The sequence below is a fragment of the Macaca fascicularis genome, chromosome 12 (genome assembly GCF_037993035.2).
Source record: "Macaca fascicularis isolate 582-1 chromosome 12, T2T-MFA8v1.1".
NCBI lineage: Eukaryota > Metazoa > Chordata > Mammalia > Primates > Cercopithecidae > Macaca > Macaca fascicularis.
This window is the reverse complement of record NC_088386.1, coordinates 122046576-122060635: the sequence shown is the minus strand read 5'-3', so window position 1 is coordinate 122060635 and position 14060 is coordinate 122046576. Positions and strand designations below refer to the sequence as shown.

Sequence of the window (14060 nt, the reverse complement as noted above, 5' to 3'; positions counted from 1 at the left end):
TTTCACCCGCTTTCTTTCACAAAGTTATAACTTAGGCAAGACAGTCCCAACTCCAATTGCACAATATCCTCAGGGTTACGGTGAGCTCAAAGGATGTTGTGAAATCCTCGAGGCAAAATTAATCGTGATGTGACTTAATTTTTTAAAGTGAAATGTGTACAATAAAGTTCCCCTAAGAGGAGGCTTAGTGGATGATGAGGGAGGTAATGAATACAGCAAACGATTACAGGGTGTCAGAACAGCAGGACTGGGGTGGCTGGCAGTGACTACTACTTTCATCCCACAGACATCTGCGGGTGAGGGCAGGAGATGAAAAGCCATGCATCTTCTCTGTAATTTGTATTGCCACAGCATTCCATCTTGGCCACACGACTCAGTCACACGTACTTTTGTTGATTCAGAAGAATTTCCAAAGGACAAGCTTGCACTCTTCTTGCTATGAAAGAGAGTTCTGCTACATTTTGATGAAATTGTGAGTTAGGGTCTGGCTTTATGTTTGTTTGTTTTTGCTTGTTTGTTCTGGAATACAATCTATGATTTCTAAGCACCCCCTTTTACTTTCATCAACAGGACAGAAAATGGATCCAGTCATAAATAAGACAAATGAGAAGCAAGGGGCATGTGTGTTTTGCCCCTGGTCGTATCTCTGACTTCTTTTAGATTTTGTGAAATGATTGTAACATAAAAAGAATTCAAAACAATGTTTTTAAATAGAGTAGAATGCACCCAAAGTCCAGGTGTGATAGGGTAAGCATGCTATTATTTTTTGGGGATATTTTTTGAAATGACAAATAATCAATCATAACTGTTTAATGGAGGTAATAAGTGGATCAGGTTGCCACCTTAAGCTGACATATTCATCTCTTTCAAAATCCTTCTGTGTCTCATAAGTGTTATTGCCCTCAGCTCAATGTACTCTACATAGTCCAATTATAAGACATTCTGGTACAATGGAATCTGATAGTACACAAAGCTCAATTCAGGAAGAACAGATAAGATGTGCTCGTGCCAGTCTATTTCATCCTATTGTAGCGTTGCTACTTAACTTCTCCAGGACCAGTGAATTCCTAGCTTGATTGTAGAATTCCATGGGTAGCTTTACATTGTTTCCAACAGTTGTCCAGGCTGCTTATTTTCCCTCACTTTCCAAATTCATCTCATCTGAGCATATACGGCTTACGCATTATGGTTTACATGCCATGGTTTATGACTAAGGATGTAATGATTTTTGAATTTGTTTTATTGCACTTGAGCTATATTAAATTAAACTGGCCTTCTCGTTAATTTATCATTGGTAAAATATTTCAAATGCATTTTTTGTTAATCCTGTACTTCAAACCTATGAATACCTTGCTTAATTGTGTTTTATGAACCAAACTACAATGACCTCATACTTAGGCTTTACTTTTGTAATAAATTGACGTAAGTAAAAAAAAGTTAGTAAGTAATGTGAAATATTGCTAATATCATTGGGCTTGACATTTGCCTGGAAGGAAAACTAGGAGACACATCTTTTGAAAGCCAAATCCTTATACAATACATCCTGTAGTATTTTTCTCATACCTCTGTAAATTCCCCCTTGTAGATTTTAGTCTTCCCTACCTGATATCAGCCAACACACTCTCTTGATGTAAGACCGGGTAGCGTGGAAGAAAATGAACTTTGGCATCAAAAGGACCTGTTTTTGATTGTAGGTTCTGTCCAAACTTTTGATAAGTTATTTAAGTTCTTCAAACTTCAGCTGCCTCACCTGTGAGGTGGAGATTTGATATTTACATTTTAAGGCTGTTTTAATGTTAAATGAAATAATATTTGTGCAGCAACATGGAAGGCACACAGAATCAGTAGTAGCACTAGCCCTACTATTCTATTGAAGAATCTATAGAATCATGACAAATGATCTTGATGGATCTTTTTACCATTTATGGGCCTTAAAACTTTAATACATTCATTCATTCAACAATAATTTATTTAACAACTCAACTTGGAAACACAACTACAGAAGATGAGAAGATGAGAATCAGTCACTAAGACTGATATGTTCTACTTTCTATGAGTATGACTAGTAGGAAAGGAAAATTTTAATTTTTTATTCATTTTATAAATAGTTGCATAATATTATATACACTGAGCATTGTTCCAAGTACTTCACAAATATTACCTAATTTAAATCTTATAATAACTCTATAGATAATACATTATACTTATTTTACATTCAAGGAATTGACACATAGAAGTTTAGTCACATATCCAAAGCTATACATTGCTAGTAGGTGATGGGAGCAGAAATGCAAGAATGAGCCCTGCTAGACTGGCTTCTAAATTCATCCTCTTAGCCACTTAACCATGGTGCTTCTCCAGAAGTAATTGAATAGGATTAATTCTAATTGTAATAAGTGATATAAAGGAGATACACAGAACGCTATAAAATGAGAATAACAATATCTGCCAACAAATGACTTTTTGAGAGTTCATTGTGTTCCATGCTCTGTGGAGTCCACAATGCCTTTAATTTCCTTTACTGAGCTCCTCTCACCACTAAAATACATTATGATTTGGAAATTTAACAAATGTTTTTCTAAGAGTGACCTGCTAGTTCTTCTGCAAAAAATAAAAAAAGAAAGTGGCCCAAGCAATTACTTTAAAATATTATTATGCAAATGTTACATTAATTTAGAAAAAACACGGCTGAATTCCATTGCCATTCTTCCAAAGCAAAATCTCATTTGATAAAAACAATTTCTTCCTGAGTAAATGGTACACCACCTTTAAATACAGTTAACAACAACAACAAAAAAGTATTCAGGCATGCTGTGACCATTGCTGACAATGAATGCAGTAGCAAGTCCTTACACCAGCCTGATGAAGTAAGTACCAAGAGAGAAATGTTCTAGATTAAATCACAAAAAGAGTAGCCAAGACTGTCCTTTTTATTACCTGTTTGTTTAAGGCTTATCTTGCTGTTGATATGCTACAAATGGCCTCTGGCAGGAAAAGAATATATATCTTTGCCAGAAAGTAAAGTTCTCGATTTAAAAAAAAAAAAAAAAAAAAAAAGGGCCTGATTCACTGTTGTATATCCTACTCTTAAAACAGGACCAGACACATAGTAAGTTCTCAATAACTACCATTAGAATATTGAATTTTGAGTAGATGTCTTTTTGGTTACATCAATACTAGTCAACCAAGGAAGTCTAAATGGGATGGACATAATGTGGGTGAAAGTTACCCATTACGTCTGGATTCTAGTCCAACCTTTGCCACCAATTTAGCTTGTGATCTGAGGTGAACTACTTTATCTCCCTATTTCTGTCCTTCCTCAGCTATGGAAGACCTAATACACTTCTAAAAGTGAACAGGCACATATTCCTTTGATAACTTGTTCTCAGTTTTAGCTTGCCAGACATTTATAACTTTATTTTTGACTACAATTAATATCTTTCTCTTGTGGTAGTGGGAGGAGAAACATGATGATGCACAAGCAAAACCAAATATGCCAAAAGAATGCATATATATTCCCTCTGGAAGGAGTGCATGAAAGTTAGGCATGGTGAGTGAGTAACCCCAACTGATTAACTCTACCCTTGATTAGAACACTGACTCACCATGTGACTAACCACACATCAGATATTTATCTTCGGCCAACTCTGGTTGACTCATAATCTATGGTTTAAGATGCAGATCAGAGCTACCTTTGATCTTCTTCTCGCAAGAATTACAAAGAAGATAATACCCTGTGTACTAGCAAAGCCAACTTTACTGCCACAGAGGATGTACCCAACTCCCATTATTCTGATTCACTGGAGAACAGGTTACAGCAATAGCAACCGGGTCTGAAATAATCACTTTCAAATTTGTACTTGGGGCTGCAGAAGCCGATAGAAGTTATACCCCATTGTGTAGCTTTGAAAATATAAGTATCTGAAAGCATGTGTAGACTTTTAAAAATAATCAACATCCCTGTAACATTAGACACAGAAAACCAATATCAAAAATAAGCCATGTATTTTCCCACTTTATAAACATTTTTCACTTCTGATTTCTGTGTGGTTACAGATTGTAATCTTTAAAGGCGGAGACTGAGCACAGTTTGATATGAAGATATTGATCAGGGACCAACACCTGGGGAAGGGAGAGGCCAGCAGTAAGAGCAGGCAGAGAGAAGTCAAACATTGAGGCAAGCGCAACAAAGCCTTGGCTGAGTGTGCAGGGAGCTTTGGCGTGCATATGACTTATCAGGCTTTTCCCCTGGGAGTCAGAATGACTGCGCTTTGGCACCCGCCAGAGGTCAGTCACTGGATGTGGGCTACTATGGAAAGGACGTGACCTCAGCCAGATCTCCCACTGAGGAGGCACCTAAAGGAGCCGGTAGCTAAGGCGTGTGATCAGCATCAGCAGCAGCAGTAGAGGCAACAGTCCCTTTCTGAAGAGGATCTGGATAACAAAACTCTTTGTCTACCAGGCATAGTAATTTTTAAGGAGAAAAATACAGAATATGGCCAAATTTCTATGAACAAACATAATTGACAATAAAAGTGCTATTCTATGATTTAGTATGATTGTCCATCTGGGATGCTAGTATAAAGCTTACTTTCTGCAACATACAAATATCTTGAGGCCATTGACTATATCGCTGAACTGTCTGGTTTTTTTTTTTTTTTTCAAAACTATATTAAGAAATCATTTAACACATCTAGTAATTGGCTGGCTCTTGTGATTCAGTTTTTTCAGAATAAAGATATGGTCATATGCCTTGAATGGTCAGAATTTACTATAGAGGGAAAGCTTCTTAATGTGTCTATGTAATATTTATAAATATAAATATAACCATATATACATATATATGTATTCACATACGTGCATATATATCTCTCTCACAAATTATAAGCTGTAAGTCACAAAGGATGCATGATGGTTAATTTTATGTGTCAATTTGACTGAACCATGGCCTGCTCGGATATTTGGTCAAACATTACTCTGTATGTGACTATGAGGATTTTTGGATGGAATCAACATTTGAATAAGTCAGTACACTGACTAAAACAGATTGCTGTCCTCAATGTGGGTGGCCCTCCTCCAATCAGTTGAAAGCTTGAATACAACAAAAAGCCTGCCCCCTCCCACAAATAAGAAGAAACTTTTCCTGCCTGACTGCAGGAGCGGGGATATCAGTCTTTTCTCATCTCTAGACTCAAACGTCTTTTCTCATCTCTAGACTCAAACGAAAATGTTGGCTGTCCTAGTCTCCAGCCTCTGCCAACTTTTGGATTTTAGACTGGAATTATACAATCATCTCTTCTGTGTCTCCAATAGATTTTGGGAGCTCTCAGCCTCCAAAAACTTGTAAGCTCATTCCTTATGATAAATATTTTTGAGAGGATATGTCAATAAATATCACAATCAAAATATGTAAATTCACCACCTGCACTTCTCTATTTAATTCTTACATGTAATAAACTTTGATTTTCTTAGTAACATGCCAATATATAGAAAGTTTCAGATCTAAGACATATAAATAGTATCAGAGTAGAAATTAGAAAAGAAAAATAAATGTAATTAGGAGTTCTGATATGTGTTACATTTTTTTTCTTATGTATTTTACTTTGGGGTTGAAACAAAGAAAAAAAATTACCCTGATAATTTGTAAGTACAAGCTAAGCTTCATGCAGAAACTCAGCCACATTCTTATTACTTCCGTAATTTAAGAATAAGCTTAAAGGAGTCTCAGTCTGTAAGTACAACCCAGGTTACTGGAAGAGGCAAATATATATCACTCTGGAAGAATTCCCTTTATTCCACTCTTCTAAGAATTCTCATAGACAACGTGTCAAGAAAAATGAGCAGGTTACAGTTAAGAACCCACAAAATAATTATGGAAAAAGGCATCATGGAGAGAGTAGGAGAAATAACACATGGAGCTAACATTGATTTGTGAAGTTTTAGATATTTAACTATTAAACACAGTTTGCAAATTATCTAGTATCTGATGTTTTAAAGAAATTATGTTAGATATTTAAAATGGGAAAACGGGAAAAATTCATTACCAAGTGACAAATAGAACTTTTGTAGATGCCAACTATAATATTTGCAATTAAAAAACTCAATGAATAGATTTGATAGTAGATTAGACACTGCTGAAGAAAAAATTAATGAACTGGAATGAATATATAAATTATCTAAAATATAGCAATTTTACATTTAGATTTAGATGTGGATACACAGATATAGATATCTGTGACTCTTAAAATAAGTAATAGAATATTTCACAAATAAATTAAGATGCAAGGTAGATTTTATAAGATATTTGAACTAAATCTAATCAAAATTCTAAGGAACAGGGAAACAGATACACAAAATACTTGAACTTATGGAAACTATCCTAAACACTTATGAACTATCTCTGCAGAAAATCTACAGCATCCCGTGTTCCTCATTTTTTAAGTACAATTAGTCTTTATTTTTGATTTCTGCATTTATGTCATCACTATCATTCCTTGCAGCCCCTTCACCACACATTAGATTGTGGCCTTTTTGTTGTTAGAGTTCGTATTGTTTTCATGTTGGCATTCCCATTCATCCCCAATACAATACTATATACTTAGGGCAGTAAATAATGTCTTTTTCTTAATTCAAGTTTTGTAGGATGGATCACCACAGTCTGATCTATGTCTATGCAACTCAGTGCAATCACTTGTTCTCAGTATTTCTGTAAGGAAGGAGACACTTCAGGTGTAGGAAGACCAATGATGTTACAGCATAAGCTTTGAGATATCTGACTCTTTATGGTTGCTTAAATATATCTCATTAGTCCATGTTTATTCCCTTTTAGTTACCTACAATGTAAAATGTATTGCATTCTTTCAGAAATGTGTATTTTTAATATTCTAGTGGTTTGGGGATTATTAAAGTAATTAATTGAGCTGAATTAATAGCATAAAACATTTAAGGACATTTCTCAGAAAAAAAGGAAAAGGTACATATATTTATATGTAGTACGTGGTGTTTAAGATGTAATTCAGAACAAATTTCATGGGTGTATTATACATCTCTCTAAATATGATTGCTGAATGAAATATTTTAAGCATCAAGAGAATAATCAACCAATTTATCAAATTCTAGTATTTTTAAATATTAACTTCATATATTTTAAGCCAACAGATATCATAGGTATATTGAAAGACTGTCATTTGCCTACCTCCATCAAATGAGATCACTTTAATAGAAACTCTGACCCTGCTTTAACTACAGGAACAGAAACAGTACTACTATAATATAACCCAGAAGTATAAAACATTATAAAAATGACAGTAGGTAAAAAAAAAAAATCCCCTTCAGGTTAAGGAGAGTTAGATATCTATTTAATATACTGAAAAGGCCCATTGCTTGATTGTTGACTGCTCACATATTTTTATTTCACTATTTAAACTCCAGACATTTATTTTTTGGGAAACTGATCTATAATCTGAACTGAAATTATAAGAATGTGGGAATTAATAAAATGCTTGTAGAGTTGGCTGCAAATATACCACCTGATTTTATGTAATTAGAGATGACAGACACTGAAGCTCAATGAATAATACAGTTTCTATGTATATCAAATAGGGTATGAAAATTAGGTGGGATATTACCAGTGGAAAAAAATACAGGTAATTTATTAAATGAAAAATAGGATTGTGTTAGTCTTATTTTTCAACAGCTAAGTCATTGCTTTCATCCTGGTTTATCATATATCATAAAAAGCACTGCACTTTCTGAAAATCTAACTGAAGATCACTGTATGTATTAGCCAGGGTTCTCTAGAGGGACAGAACTAATGGTGTATATATATATAGTTTATTAAGGAGAATTAAACTCACATGATCACAAAGTCCCACAATAGGCCATCTGCAAGCTGAGGAGCAAAGAAACCAGTCCAAGTCCCAAAGCTGAGGAACCTGGAGTCTGGTGTTCAAGGGCAGGAAGCATCCAGCACGGGAGAAAGACGTAGGCTGGGAGGCTAGGCCAGTCTAGTCTTTTCACATTCTTCTGCCTGCTTTTACCCTAGCTGAGCTGGCAGCTGATTAGATTGTGCCCACCCAGATTAAGGGTGGGTCTGCCTTTTCCAACCCACTGACTCAAATGTTAATCTCCTTTGGCAACACCCTCACAGACAGACCCAGGATCAATACTTTGCATCCTTCAATCAAATCAAGTTGACCCTCAGTATTAACCATCACAATCACAGTATGTGGGAATGAACATAATTAAAAATTCAATGTATTCCCTGAATGCTAAAGCTAGTCCACTAGTAAGTGATTGAAAATTGTAAAAATGGCCAGGCGTGGTGGCTCAAGCCTGTAATGTCAGCACTTTGGGAGGCCAAGGCAGGCAGATTGCTGGAGGTCAGGAGTTCGAGACCAGCCTGGCCAACATAGTGAAACTCCATCTCTACTAAAAATACAAAAACTAGCTGGGCATGGTGGCCCATGCCTGTAATCCCAGCTACTTGGGAGACTGAGGCAGGAGAATCACTTGAATCCAGGAGGTGGAGGTTGCAGTGAGTCAAAATCGCACAACTGCACTCCAGCCTGGGTGGCAGAGCAAGACACCCTCTCAAAGAAAAAAAAAGAAAAGAAAAGAAAAGAAAAAGAAAATTGTAAAAACAGCAAATGTGCTTCTTTTGTTGTTAAACTACTTTATTGAGGTTTGATGGGCATGCAAAAAGCTATACATATTTACAATTGGAGATAAGGATATACTCATGAAACCACTACCACAATCCATGCCATAAACATATCTATATGTTTCCTTATGGTTTCCTCCTACTCTATTTATTTCAGCTTGTTTATTGTGGTAATACAACATAAGATCTCCCACTTAGCAAAACTGTAAATATGTAATATAATATTGTATATAGGCACTACACTGTACCATAAATCTCTAGAACTTACTCATGCTACATAAATAAAACTTTGCATCCTTTAACTAATATCTTCCCATCTCCCCTTCTTCCCAGTCACTGGCAACCACCATTCTTCTCTCAGCAGCTATGAGTTTGACTATTTTAGATTTCTCATATAAATGTATTATGTGGTATTCATCTTTCTGTGCCTGGCTTATTTCATTTAGTATAATCTCCATCAAGTTCATCCATATTGCAAATGGCAGGATTTCCTTCTTTTTGTGGCTTCATATTTTATTGTGGGTATATGTCACATTTTCTGAAATGTATCACGTACTATTCGTCCTTCTGTGTCTTGCTTATTTTGCTTGGCATAATCTCCACCAGGTTTATTCATATTTCAAATGACAGGATTTCCTTCCTTTTGTGGCTTAATATTTTATTCTAGGTATATGTTAAATTTTCTCTATTCATTCACCCATCAGTGGACGTTTAAGTTGCTTCCATATTTTGGCTATAGCAAATACTGCTGCAGTGGATGTAGAAGTGCACATATCTGACTTCATTTTCTTTGGATATATACACAGAGGTGGGATTGCTACAAATATGGTAGTTCTATTTTTAGTTTTTTGAGGAACCTCCATACTGTTTTCTATAGTAGCCACACCAGTTAATATTCTCACCAACAGTGTACATGGGTTCCCTTTTCTCCAGATTCCTGACAATACTTGCTATCTCTTTGCAGATGACATGGTCTTATTCGTAGAAAACCCTTAAAACTGCACAAAAAAAATCCCTCATAGAGCTAATGAAGAAATTTAACAAAATTGCAGAATAAAAAAATCAATATACAAAATCAGTTGTGTTTCTATACAATACCAATTAACTATCTGAAAAAGAAATTAAGAACACAATCTATTTATAATAATACTAACAATAAATAAGTAAATAAATAAATAAATAAATAACTCAGGAATAAACTTAACCAAGGAGGTGAGAGACTAGTACATTGAAAGCTATAAAAAAACTGACAAAATAAATTAAATTTTTGAAGACACAAATAAGTGGAAAGACATTTGTGTTCATTGATTGGAAGAATTAATATTGCTTAAATGTCCATACTACCCAAAGAGAGTTAAATATCTAATACAATTCCTACCATAATCCCAATGGCATTTTTACAGAAAAAAATCCTAAAATTTATATGAAGCCAGAAAAGACCACAAACAGCCCAATATATGAGCAAGAAAAAGAAAGCTGGTGGCATCACCTTTCTTAATTTCAAAATATATTACAAAACTGCAGTAATCAAAACAGTATAGCACTGGCATAAAATCAAACATCTAGATCAATGGAATAACATAGAGAGCCCTATAATAACCCAAGCATAGACTGTTCACTGAGTTTTAAAAAGGATACCAAGACTACCCAATGGGAAAAGGATAGTCTCCTTAATGAATGGTGCTGAAAAAACTGGATAGTCACATGCCAAAAAATAAGAAAAGAAATTGGGCCCTTATCTTACAACATACACAAAAATGAACTCAAAATAGGTGAAAGACCTAATCATAAAATCTGAAGAGAGAAAACTCCTAGGAAAAAACAAAGGAAAAGAGCTTATTGACATTGACTTTTGCAATAATTTTTACCAAAAGCAAAAGCAAGAAAAGCAGAAACAAACAAATGGGATTCTATAAAAATCAAAAGCTCAGAACAACAAAAGAAATAACAAAATGAAAAGGTAATCTATAAAATATGAGATAATATTTGCAAACCATGTATTCGATAAAGGGTTAGTATCCAAAGAGTATAAGGAACTCCTATAACTCAGTAGTAATAAAACTAATTAACCCAATTTTTAAAAAAACGGGCAAAGGGAATGAAAAGACATTGGACCAAGTACAACATACAAATGGCCAACAGATATATAAAAATGATGCTCAACAATACTAGTTATCCATGAAATACAAATCAAAACCACAATGAGATATTTTCATCTCACACCTGTTAGGATGGCTATTATATAAAAAATATATATATACACATATATATCAAAAGTTCTAAATAAAATTAATGCAGAATAAATAAGAATTTTTGTATATAGCAGAAATACATTTTGAGTAAATATGTGCAAAACTCAGAAATACACAATTATGGCTCATTTCTATAAATACTAAAAGTATTTACATTGCATAGATTATCCTTCTTTTTCAGGTGTTTTGACAAACAAGTAAAAGATTTATGATACATAAAGTCGAAATTAGAGAAAGCTAAGTGAATCTCATACTGATACCCAGAATTCAGTGTATGTGTCTACTCTGCCATTGCAGCACTGGACTAAGATAGGCAAATCTGTGAGTTTGCTCAGATAAGACATATATCCTGGAAGAAGAGGGGAGAATGCATGCCACTTTCAGGTAGGTATTTTGTGCCCAAATGTATAAGGGTCTTGCCCAGTTCCTCTCTCAAATTCATCTATCAGGTAATTCATTGGCTTTCTTTAAGATCTTGTGAAAACATAATTTAAAAGTTGATTATCTGAATGAATAAAACGAAGTAGATGTAAGTATTTTCTAGATCAGTGCTTTCCAATAAAAATGTTATACATGGTGCGTATTTAAATTTGAAAGTTTTAGTAGACAAATTAAAAAGAAAACTAAAAAGAAACATGAAATTGATATAATAATACATTTTACTTAACCCAATATATCAAAAAATCCCTTCTATTCATAAATATTCAAGTATATCTAAAATATTCATTTGAACATGCAATCAATATGAAAAATTTATTAACAGGCTACTTTGTATTCTTTCTTTTTATACTAAGTTTTCAAATTTGGGTGTGTATTTTACACTGACAGAATTTCTCAGTTTGGACAAGCCACATTTCAAGCACTCAGTGGCCATATGTAGCCAGTAGCTGCCATATTGGGTAGCACAGATGTAGGTTATCAAGTCAAGCAGGCCCTACTATTATTCAGTATTAGTATTAATATTTTCCTTCCTTCCTTCGTTTTCTTTCTAGCCTCAGCGGGAAGAAGAATATAGGTGCAAGAAAACATCAATGTAGTTCCTTAGAAACCAAAAGCAGTCAAATTCAAAATCTTCTTAAAGTTTAGTAAAATTTCTATAAACCAATCCACCCAATAAAGAAGGGATGCTGTAAATAAGAGGTATTATGTGAATACATTAACATTCACATTTTGGATGATGTGAATTAATATACAAAAATTAAGAGATATGTTAAATATGTCTCTACCACCACAAAGTAATTGGGTGAAAAAGTATATTTAATCATTTCTGTGTTTAATCTATAAAACATATAAAACTGATTTTTCTTTTTGCTAAAATAACTTGCCAATTGATTATTATTCAACCCATGTATTTATATCAGAAGGTAATTTAAATGGTATATACAAAGTATTATAGCTATTATTCAAATATTCCTCTGAATATTTTAAGCAGCAAATTTTAGTGCTAAAATTACACAAATGAAATATAGTAATACAACACAAGAAGTGTGTATTCATGTCATCTAATTCATTATTCTATCATAACATGAATTCAATTTGTCTTTACTATCACTTTTGAGATTCAGCTAATTTATCATTTTTAAATGATGGAAACATCTATAATGTCATAATAAGTATGCTATCTGAAAATTTATTCTTACTTTACAATTGTTTTCTGTGAATATTACTGGTTATCCTAAGTAATTTTAAGAGTACTGTCTTGAAAACTGCTTCTTCTCCCAGATTTAGCATTGTCTTACAGTATATGTTTTAGAAAAAAATGCTAATTCATAAAGTCAGGAATCACAAGACAAAACATGAAAATATGAAATAAACATTTTCTTTCATTAGTACTAATTTTATGGTTGATAAATTAAATATTTAGAAGAATGGATAAAAACCTATGTCAAATTTCATAGTGATAATACTAAATATAGTATCCTAGACCATGCTATGAATTCAAAATGTCATGAACCTTGACTTGTTTATCTTTGATTTTTTAATGATTTCTGATGAGGCAATGCCAGTACATTTTGATTGTTATGGTTTCTCTTCATTACAAAATCTAAAAATTAACTTTTATCTTGTTTATAAATATTTGGTTTTGTAGTGACTCCTCACATGACCTCTTTAGTTATGGAATTCATATGTTAGTTGGAACTTAATTACCAGATTAGCATTTAGAATGTTTTTACAATGCACCAGCTATGCAAGCACTAGAAAATACAGACTTACTTTTCTCAAATGTATTCTTAAAGATTCACTGGCAATGTTATGGATGAATTGTGTGTTCTCTCAGTCCACATGTTGAAGCTCTAATTCCCCATGTGACCCTATTTGGAGATAGGGCCCTGAAAGAGGTAATTAAAGTTAAATGAGGTCATAAGGGTGGGGCCTTAATCCAATACATCTGGTGTCCTTATAAGAGAGGAAGAGACAGCAGGATGTGCATGCACAGATAAAAGGTCATGTGAGGTTGCAGCCTGAAGACCAACATGTGCAAACCAAGGAGACAGGCCTCAGGACAAACCCAATCTGTGGATACTTTGATCTTAGACGTCTGTCCTCCAGAACTGTGAGAAAATACGTGTCTGTTAAGTCACCCAGTCTGTGGTATTTTGTTATGTCAGCCCTAGCTAACTAATACAGACAGATAATCTCCCAAATCCAAACAATCTTGTTTCCATACACTAGTACAGCTCTTTCTACATCGGTAGTCATTCTGCGCTATGGCATTTTGTTATATTTATGATATCATTTATAAACAGTGAAATTCACCCATTTTAGGTATACAGATTGATAAATTTTGATAACTATATATAATTGTTTAATCATCATCATAAAAATATACAGGATGGCTTAATCTGCATGCATCTTTATAACTAGAACCTTTGTACCACCAATCTCAGCATCAGACAAAACCTGATGTCCTGTCACACTATATTTGCCTTTCCTAGCATATCATACACATGTAACCATACAATATGTTGTCTTACTGATTGATTGTGTTTGTCTTCTACTTATGATAATTTTTTAGATTCATCCATGTTGTTGTACATATTAATATTTTTTCCTTTCATTGTGAAATAGCATCCTATAGTATGAATTTACCTCAGTTTGTTTATTCATTCATCAGTTGATGGCCATTTGAGTTGTTTTTACTTCCG

The 14060-nt window shown here is 33.9% G+C and overlaps 1 long non-coding RNA gene across 1 annotated transcript in view; it reads left to right on the top strand.

The window, feature by feature from the left end:
- The window catches only part of LOC135966456 (uncharacterized), a 450675-nt gene that overhangs the window by 222209 nt on the left and 214406 nt on the right, over positions 1–14060 (top strand). The window lies entirely within an intron of this gene.